This window comes from Ursus maritimus (assembly GCF_017311325.1).
Source record: "Ursus maritimus isolate PB19 chromosome X unlocalized genomic scaffold, ASM1731132v1 scaffold_X1, whole genome shotgun sequence".
Lineage (NCBI taxonomy): Eukaryota > Metazoa > Chordata > Mammalia > Carnivora > Ursidae > Ursus > Ursus maritimus.
This window is the reverse complement of record NW_024423319.1, coordinates 110,347,000-110,357,389: the sequence shown is the minus strand read 5'-3', so window position 1 is coordinate 110,357,389 and position 10,390 is coordinate 110,347,000. Positions and strand designations below refer to the sequence as shown.

The 10,390-nt window shown below is 39.2% G+C and overlaps 1 protein-coding gene across 1 annotated transcript in view; it reads left to right on the top strand.

The window, feature by feature from the left end:
* CDKL5 (cyclin dependent kinase like 5) overlaps positions 1–10,390 on the top strand; it is a 201,818-nt gene that overhangs the window by 38,664 nt on the left and 152,764 nt on the right. The window lies entirely within an intron of this gene.

Genomic DNA, 10,390 nt, shown 5'->3' with positions numbered 1-10,390 from the left:
AAAAAAAAAGATGAAACGTGTGGGAAACATATGGCTTTTATTAGAATAACAAGGTTATTCTAGTGTCTAATAAGAAACAACTAATACTGGATATAAAATGGTCTCTATGGGGCGCCTGGGTAGTGCAGTCGTTAAGCGTCTGCCTTCGGCTCAGGGCGTGATCCCGGCGTTCCGGGATCGAGTCCCACATCGGGCTCCTCCGCTGTGAGCCTGCTTCTTCCTCTCCCACTCCCCCTGCTTGTGTTCCCTCTCTCTCTGGCTGTCTCTCTGTCACATAAATAAATAAAATCTTTAAAAAAAAAAACAAACTTGGGATGTACTGTACAGTGACTAACATAATAAAAAATTAAAAAAAAAAAGGTCTCATATGTAGGAACTCAATACCCAGTTCCAAAATTCTTGCTTTAAATAGGCAGTTAACTACCAGTGAATTTCTTTTTTTTCTTTTTTTTGTTTTTAAAGATTTTATTTATTTGACAGAGAGAGAGACAGCCAGCGAGAGAGGGAATACAAGCTGGGGGAGTAGGAGAGGAAGAAGCAGGCTCCCAGTGGAGCAGGGAGCCCGATGTGGGGCTGGATTCCAGGACCCTGGGATCACACCCTGAGCCGAAGGCAGACGCTTTAACGACTGAGCCACCCAGGCACCCCATACCAGTGAATTTCTTAAGCAATAGAGATGTGATTAGTTTGCTCCTTTTTGTGAAAAAAAGATTTTTTCATTGACAGAATATACCATGTATTATAGCATGATTTTTTCCTTAAGATATTATAGATCTTTTTCTATATCAGTAAATATAGTAAAATAATAGTGGCATGAGTCTCCATATTATGTGACATCATTTACTTTATCAATCCTACATTGACTAACATTAGGTTATTTTTTTATTGTTGATTATTCTGAACAGCACTGCAGCAGTATACAACCTTTGCAGTATCCTTCTTTGCCCATTTGTCTGATGTTTTCGTTAGCATAAATCTCTAGTAGTAGGATGAGTTTTGAATCAAATGGTACTCATAAATTTAAAATATTGATATAGTTACTGCCAGATTACCTTCCAGAAATCCTTATATTCCTACCTGCAATGAATGAGTTCATATATTCCCATACCTATGAAAGAGCACTAGATGTTTGTCAGTTAGTTTAATCATTACCAGCGTGTTAGGTTAAAAATGATTTCTTTCTCTTTTTTTATTTAATTGATTACTAGTGAGAGTGAACAGGTTTTCATAGATTAGATATTTGTATTTCTTTTGTGAAAGGCCTGTTTATATCTGTTCCTGCTTTCTTTTTGTAAGAAAATTTATAAGATGCTAACTACAATTCTGGGATCATTCCAACTTCTGATCATCAACAAGGATTCTGTACCCCATTCCTGTGTGTGTGGTGTGTGGTGTGTGTGGTGTGTATTTCCAACACTACCAAGCAGTTCTCCAGACACCACCTGGGTGTCCTACAATTCAACTCAATTCTAACACTATCTACCTGGTGATAGCATCAGGTCCCACAGATTAAGGGCTCAGTCCTAAAAGGTTGCCTCTGCCTGCCCTGCCATAACCCCCTTCAGAGGATAGTCCAAGTCCAGGTACGGTCACTTGGGCTTCTGACTGACTGGCTATAGACTGGAAGTTCCAACGACCCCCTCCTTGGGTTTGATTAATTTGCTAGAGTGGCTCACAGAACTCAGAGAAACATTTTATTTAACTAGATTACTGGTTTATTATAAAAGGATATAACTATGAACCAGCCAGATGGAGATGTATGTTATAGGGCAAGGTATAGAGAAAGGGCACAGAGCTTCTATGCCCTCTCTGAGCACACTACTCTCCCTAAATCTCCATGTGTTCACCAACCCAGAAGCTTTCTGAATACCATCCTTGAGGCCTTTTTTGGGGACTTCATTATATAGGTATGGCTGATTAAATCATTGGCCATTGGTGATTGAACTCAATCTCTAGCTCCTCCCCTCCTGGGGGGTGGGGGTAGGACTGAAAGTTCTAATGAATGGTGTGGTTATCCTTAGGTTACCTAGGGGTCTTTCCAAAAGTCACCTCATTACCATAACAAGAGACACCTTTGTCTGTCATCACTTAGGAAATTCTAAGGGTTTTAGGAGCTTTGTGCCATAAACTGGAAGGAAGACCAAATATATATATGTTTCTTATTGTGATCACACTATCACCCTAACATACTAAGGATGTTTAGTCCTTGTCTCGTTTTTTAATTTTGGAATCAGGAGGTATACATATTCACCTTTTGATTTTTTAAAACTGTTTTGTAGTGAAGGATGTTAAACACTTAATAAGGTGTATAAGACATCAGTGAACAGCCCAGTGTATTGTCACAAAGCCAACACTTCTCTAACTTGACCCAGGTGAAGACCTAAACATTGAGGATCTCCAAAAGTTGGTGGTATATTAAGGGCTGGAAGTGGTGGGTGTGGTCTGCCCCAGGTTCAGACAATAACAGTGCATTTTCTATAGTGAATTTAAAAACAATAAAATTTATTGATTAAAAGTTGACCTGTATTTTATCATCATCTTGTCTTGACCTTTTTTTTTTTTTTTTTAAGATTTTACTTATTTATTAGAGAGAGAGAGCACAAGCAGGGAGAGTGGCAGGCAGAGGAAGAAGAAGAAGCAGGCTTCCCGCTGAACAGGGAGCCCGACACAGGGCTCGATCCCGGGTTCCTGGGATCATGACCTGAGCTGAAGGGAGATGCTTCACTGACTGAGCCACCCAGATGCCCCCTGTGTTGACCATTTTAAGAAATTCTGTGTGTATATAATAATACCTGCTTTACTTCATGGCTTACGTGGTCATTCCTTTTTTGGTGAATAGGAGTTCTTAATATTGTTTTTAAAGATTTATTTGGAGAGAATGTGCGTGTAAGCAGGGTGAGGGATAGAGGGAGAGAATCTCAAACACACTCCCCGCTGAGCGCAGAGTCTGAAACAGAGCTTGATTTCACAACCCTGAGATCATAACCTGAGCCGAAACCAAGAGTCAGACGTTCAACTGATTGAGCCACCCAGGTGCCCTAGTTCTTAATTTTAATATAGTCCAGTTTATCTGCCCTGTCCTTTATGGTTGGTGCTTGTATGCCCAGAGAAATAATCCTCTACATTATCTTTTAGGAGCTTTCTGTTTTGACTTTTGCATTGAGATCTATAATATACCTGAAATTAATGTTTATGTATATTACGAGGTAGAGGTCAAGTTTAATTTTGTTTTCCCTATGCATATCCAAATGACTTAGCACCATTTATAGGCAAAGACTGAACTTCACTCACTGGTCTGTGGTGGCAACTGTGTTGTACGGCAGGCATCCATTCATTTCATGTATAATTTATTTCTCTGCTTTCTGTTTTCATCTGTTTGCCTAATATACTGTCTTCCCCTCCCCCCAATATACTGTCTTAATGACTATGCTTTATAATAAGTCCTGATACCTGGAGAGAAAGTCTTTTTGTTCTTCTTCAAGACTGTCTTGTTTTCCTTGGCTGCTTGCTTTTCTATATACATTTTTTTTTAAAAGATTTATTTTATTTATTTGACAGAGATAGAGACAGCCAGCGAGAGAGGGAACACAAGCAGGGGGAGTGGGAGAGGAAGAAGCAGGCTCATAGCGGAGGAGCCCGATGTGGGGCTTGATCCCATAACGCTAGGATCACGCCCTGAGCCGAAGGCAGACACTTAACCGCTGTGCCACCCAGGCGCCCCTCTATATACATTTTTGAATAAGCCTGCAAATTTCCATTAAAAAGACTTTTTTAGATTGATTGGGATTGTATTGGGTATCTTAATTTGGACAGAATTGACATTTTTACTATCATAAGTCTCAAGAACATGGAATATCCCTTTACTTACTAGGTTTCCTTTAATTTTGTAACATACTGTTTCTGTAGCTTTCTGTGTAAAGCTTTTCTGCTTTTATTTTTATTTCTAGAAATTTAATACATGTGTTTTTAAAGTTTGTTTATTTAAGCAATGTCTGTACCCAACGTGGGGCTCAAACTCATGACCCCAAGATCAAGAGCCATGTGCTCCACTGACTGAGCCAACCAGGTGCTCTGAAATTTGATATTTTTTGATGGTATTGTAAATGTATTAAAAATTCATTTACTGGGACGCCTGGGTGGCTCATTGTTTAAGCATCTGCCTCCAGCTCAGGTTATGATCCTAGGTCCTGGGATCGAACCCCATATTAGGCTCCCTGCTCAGCGGGGAGCCTACTTCTCCCTTTGCCCCTCCCTGTGCTCTTGTTTTCTCTCTCTCTCTCTCTCAAATAAATAAATAAAAATCTTAAAAAAAAGTTTAAAAATTCATTTTCTGACTTTATGGCTGTTATATGCAAATACAGTTGAATTTTGAATATTAACTTTTATTCCTCAGCTTTGGTAAACTCATTTTTTTCTTATAGTTTATTTGTAGATTATTTTGGATTTTCTATATGTGAATAGTATGTGAATAGTGATCCTTTTCCCCCCTTCATTCTCCGTTGTCATCTTTTTGTGCAGCTTTTTATTGTTTGCAGTGGAAAGGTTTCCCTGAGTTATCCAGCATTATTGGAAACACAAATTCTTCCTAAATGAAAAATTAAAACTGTATCTCATTCTCATGACTGAATTACTTTTGAATTTAAACCCAAATCTCTTAGTACCTCAACAGTCATGAGGTCCAGTGAAAGGTAATAGTGTCTTTTGAGACATCATAAATGTTCCTACAGTCTGTATAAACAAATTTTATGAAATTTTTAAATGTTTAAAATTTAATTGTGATGGTGAGAATTCTTAATGTATCCCAAGGACTTATACATATATGAAAGCTTATCAGTAGTTTAATGAATTCCTCAAAGTAGTGGAGTCACAGGTACTTCAGATGTACCAATTTTTCTTAAGCATCATTTTAGAAGCCTCGTACCAGAAGTAGCCCAGGGAATTCTCCACTTCTGCAGAGGGCATTGGTTTGCTCGGGTATTACTGTGTGGTGCCGACAGAAACAACCGCAGGAAAAACTCTTGAAACTGTGTGGGGAGAGAAGTGGTATATGAGCGTCAGTGTGGGCAGGTGTCAGGTAGTGTTTCACAGGAAAATTCCAAGTTGACTACTTGGTAGATTGCAGCTGAGGGATCAGAGTCTTGTAGCTTGTCCTCTGGCAATGTTATGCATACATGCTCTGTGAGCTGGAGGAGTTTTTGGGCTGCTCTCATCATGGAGTCAGCAGATGTTGATCAGTCTTGGGAAAGTACAACTTCAAATAGTCAACTTCTGCAGGAATATCTCTATGGGGGAGTCTGTGCCATCCTGGTTCTGGAATATTAACAGTAACATGGAGCTGTAGAGATGGACCAGCAAAAAAGGCAATTATAATGAGCAAGGATTCTGTTGACTGTTTTGTGAATCATGGGAGTGAACAAACCAAAACTGAAACTGTAATTAGCATTGTGGAATGACACCCCCACTCCCCTATCTTCCACAGTGCTTTACACATGGTAGGTGTTCAATTAATGTCATATGTGTGTGAACTGTCGTTAAGACTTCAGAAAACTTTTTGAAACTTGCAAGTTATGACTCAAATGTGCTCATTTAAAAAATTAGTATCCTTAACCTAGCAGGTTAAATAATTTCATTATTCCTCTAGATTAAAAATTTTTTAAAATCAAGTTTAGAGGAAAATCTTATTTTGGAGCATGCTGTATTTGAATTCAATTTGCAATTTTCCAGTTTGAAAAAATATATAGCTGTAATTATAAACAGCAAATGGATGGGGGTGTGAGACTGATTTAAGTTAAAAAAAATTGTGACCTTAATTAATTCAGAATATTCTCTATTCATTTCAAAATGTATTGGCCCTGTAAGTAAAATTTAGTGTAGTAAATGTTTTAGGATTCTGTAGAAAGTTATGTAGAATCAAATGCTACATACTCCCCCCGCCCATTGGTGGTTTACTGAATCATTTTATTAGTTGTGTGTACCTTTCTTGAGTTGGGAATTTTGCAGGGGGTTAAAGAAATCCTTTCCAATCAAAATGTAAACTGTATACCATTTTGTGGGTAGGGATTAAATACTGAGCCTTTAAGCACAAGTGCTGGCTTTTAAATTGTATGTGTTTTTATAGAATAACACTAGCTTATAAAATAGTCTGTTTCTCAGAGTTTTTTTTATATGGAATAATTTTAAACCCTTCTTTGGAATCTTCCTTTCAAGTAAATTATGAAGCAAATTCATTTGTAAAACAAGGGTTCATTTATTAGCATGAATATCTCCTAATCTTTCCCTCTATACATATTCTAGGTTCATATAGGGCTGGGTTTTCATATATACAGTTGACTCTTGAACAACCTGGGGGTTGGAGACACTGATCCCCCCCCACCTCCCCCCAGTACAAAATCCTCTTAATAACTTGTAACTTCCCCAAAACTTCACTACTAAGGGCCTACTGTTGACAGGAAGCCTTACTGATAACATAAAGTTGATAACACACATTTTGTATATTATATGTATTATACTGTTTTCTTAAGTTAGAGAAAAGAAAATGTTAGGAAAATCATAAAGAGAAAATATATTCTTAGTACTGTCGTGTATTTATTGATACTGCAAGTTTACAACATGTTTATAAGATGAATCATCTGTGTCAGTACCTATATCAACATTGTCTTATATGAGGCCAAGGCCAAAGAGATAGATGGTATTGGAGACATTGTTACATTTTTATTTTGTTTTATTATTATTTTTTAGCATGGTGGGGAGGGGCAGAGGGAGGGAGAATCTTTAAGCAGGTTCCACACCCATCACAGAGCCCGATGCTGGCTCAACTCCGCAACTCTGAGATCAAGACGTGAGCCGAAATCAAGAGTTGGTCGCCCAACCAACTGAGCCACCCAGGTGCCCCAACTTTGTTACATTTTTTAAAAAACCACTTACCTGTGATGATAGGCTAATAGGCAGTTTCTCCAATTATGAGAGAGGCAATGCTGTACAGTAATGTAATTCTTTGAAAGCAAAGTTATAAAACAGTAAGAAAACTAACACATTATTAATTTTTTTTTAAAAAAAGATTTTATTTATTTATTTGACAGAGAGAGAGAGAGACAACCAGTGAGAGAGGGAACACAGGCAGGGGGAGTGGGAGAGGAAGAAGCAGGTTCCCAGCAGAGCAGCGAGTCCGATGGGGGACTCGATCTCAGGACCCCGGGATCAGGCCCTGAGCTGAAGGCAGATGCTTAATGGCTGAGCCACCCAGGCGCCCCTATTAATTTTATATTAAACATCACTCATCTTGGGTCTATTTAAGGATAGGTTATCTACTCCCATACAAGTCTTGCACGTGATGTTCTACATGATGAATACTTAGGCAATGATGATGCCACAAAAACATCTCATACAGTTCCTGACATATGGTTATTAGATGTTCCTATGAAGACACACACAATAGATAAGTTTATTAACTGTATGGCATGATGATTATTTATTATTCATTAAGTAGAAGTGGATTGTCATAAAGGTTTTCATCTTTGTGGTCTTTGTGTTGAGTAGGCTGGAGAGGAGGGGCAGGAAGAGGAGGAATTGGTCTTGTCTTGGGGGTGGGAGATGTGGAAGAGGCAGAAGAGATGGAAAGGGAGGCAGAAGAGGCAGGCACACTCCGTGTGTAACTTTATGGAAGTACACTGTAATTTCTGTCTGTTGCTTTTTCATTTTTCTAGAAATGTTTCCATATGGTACTAATCCTTCTACTGTTTGATTTAGTTTCAGTGCCCATATCATAGAATGGTCTACATTTAAGTCAAAAAGCAGCCTTTCATAACTAGAACCCTACTGCCAGATTGTCTAATGTCAGTTTGTTTTCTGGTACTGCTTCTTTTACGTCTTCTTCCTCATCATCTGGCACTGGTTTGGAGGCACTCCTCTTCATCAAGTTGTCTTCTGTTAATTTCCCTGATGTGGTGTCTGTTAGCTCTTGAATTTCTCCAAGATCTGTATCTTAAAACACTTTACCCTCACTTTTTTTTTTTTTTCTCGCCATATCCACAATCTCTTTCATGGTTTCCTTGATTGGCTCTGTCTTAAAGCCTGTGTGGAGTCCTGCACATCTTAACATGGTTTTCTCTGGCAGGAGTTTTTTTTTCAGGCTTGATGGTTTTCATGGCTTTTTCTATAATGGTGGCATCTTCAATAGGGTAATCCTTCCAGACTTTGATGACATGATCTCTGTCAGGATTTGCTTCCGTAGTGTTGACAGTCCTTTCCATAGAATACCATGTGTCCTCTGATCTAGAGGCTGGATGAAATACAGATGTGTTTGGGAGCAAGTGACTACTTCAACACCTTTGATGTTGAACTTGTGTTCTGGGTAGTCAGGGGCACATTGTTCAATGTCAAAAGAACTTTTTTTTTTAAAGATTTATTTATTTAGTTGTCAGAGGGAGGGACAGAGAGAGGACACACACACACACACACACACAAGCAGGGGGAGTGGCATGCAGAGGGGGAAGCAGGCTCCCCCCTGAGCAAGGAACCTGATGTGGAACTCGATCCCAGGTTCCTGGGATCAAGACCTGAGCCGAAGGCAGAGGCTTAACAGACTGAGCCACCCAGGCGTCCCAGTCAAAAGAACTTTAAAAGGCAAGGCAATCCATTACCCGCCTGACTTCAGGGACAAAGCATCCATGGAATCAATCCAGAAAAAGGGTTGTCTTTGTCTAGGCCTTCTTGTTGTATAGCTAAAAGACTGGCAGCTAGTGTTTATTTTTTCCTTTCAAGGTCTGGCGAGGGTGGAAGATATAGCCTATCCCTTCCTGCCTTAACTCCTGGTGTTTACTTGTCTTCCTTACTAATAAATGTCCTTTGTGGTTTTTTTTTTTCCAGAAGAGGGCACTTTTGTCTGCATTAAAAACCTGTTCAGTCAGATACCCTTTTTCCTCAATGATTTTTTTCCTTATGATCAATTTTATTCGAAAGTTTTAAAAAATGTACACTTGACAGGAGTCAGTGCAAAAGTTAAAATCTGCCAGGTACTCAGTGGCTGTAGGTAAACTCAATTTCACATTTAGTTAAGCAATGCCTGTGGTCAACCCTGAGGGCTTTACATGAATTCTTTTGTCTTCACCACCACCCTCTTCATTGTGATTCAACAAATAGACCTGTCTTTGTGAAGCTTACATTCTAGCAGGGAACAGATAATAGGTATGTAAGTGAATAAATAATCTAGTTTCTTGAACCTCTTTGACAGTAACCATGAGCACTGAATCCAAGGGCCAGTGGCTATCAACCTTCTCCTAAAATGAAATTAATAATAAACTTTTATGGTCAAAAAAGGCAAGTAAGCAGTGCTGGCTCTACCCACCCTTCACTGTTTATCTCTGTTTTACAGAAGAAAATTGATTCGTTATCATGAATGTAGATTTCTTTTGCTGACATTTTCTCTCAATGGCTTAACCCTTCTGCTACCCTGCATCCCTCATCTGCCTTTTGATCCACATACTACACCCAGTACTGAAAGCTTCATGCTTATCGTTCAGTTCTTTCTCTAGTTTCAATGCCAAGAGTTCAGCTACACTTTGTTTAGCATACCCAGGAAAGGAACCGATGTAGGACTTCTGCTCAGGAGGCTTTTTATTATGTTCTGTACCTGCTCAGGAGGCTTTTTATTATGCTCTGTACCGCTGAACTAGTCTGTTTCTTTAGTCTTTTGACAACATTACAATGAACAAAAACCCACTTCTAAGGATGTACCCAGAATTAATGTTTTTTTTTGGCATAAATAACCTGAAAGAACTATTTTTTCCATGTGAATAAGTTGTCAGGTTGCTAAAATGTTTATCAGTTTGTTTATATTCAACTTTTAAAAAGAGGGTGGGATTCTCACTGTCCATGCCCGTTATCTTTAATCCTCAATGATTTTCTTAATGGCATCTGGGAACTGGACTACTGCATCTTGATGGACAGAAGCTGCTTCTCCTTTTATCCTGACATTTAAAATTTTTTTTTTTATTATTTGAGGGAGAGAGCACTAACTGGGGGGAGGGGCAGAAGCAGAGGCAGAGGGACAAGCAGACACCCCACTGAGTGTGGAGCCTGACGTGGGGCTCCATCCCAGGACCCTGAGATCATGACCTGAGCCAAAGTCAGACACTTTAACCGACTGAGCCACCCAGGTGCCCTATCCTGACATTTTAAAAACCAAACCTCTTTCTGAATCATCAAACCTTCCTTTGCTGGCATTAAATTCTCCAGCTTTGGATCCTTTATCTTCCTTTTGCTTTAAATTGTCATATAATGAATGACTTGGTGTTTTCATGGTTCATATTAGAGTTGACAGCAATACTGCACCCACATAAAAGCTGCCCTTCCTCCCTTCCTTCCTTCCTTCCTTCCTTCCTTCCCTTCTTTC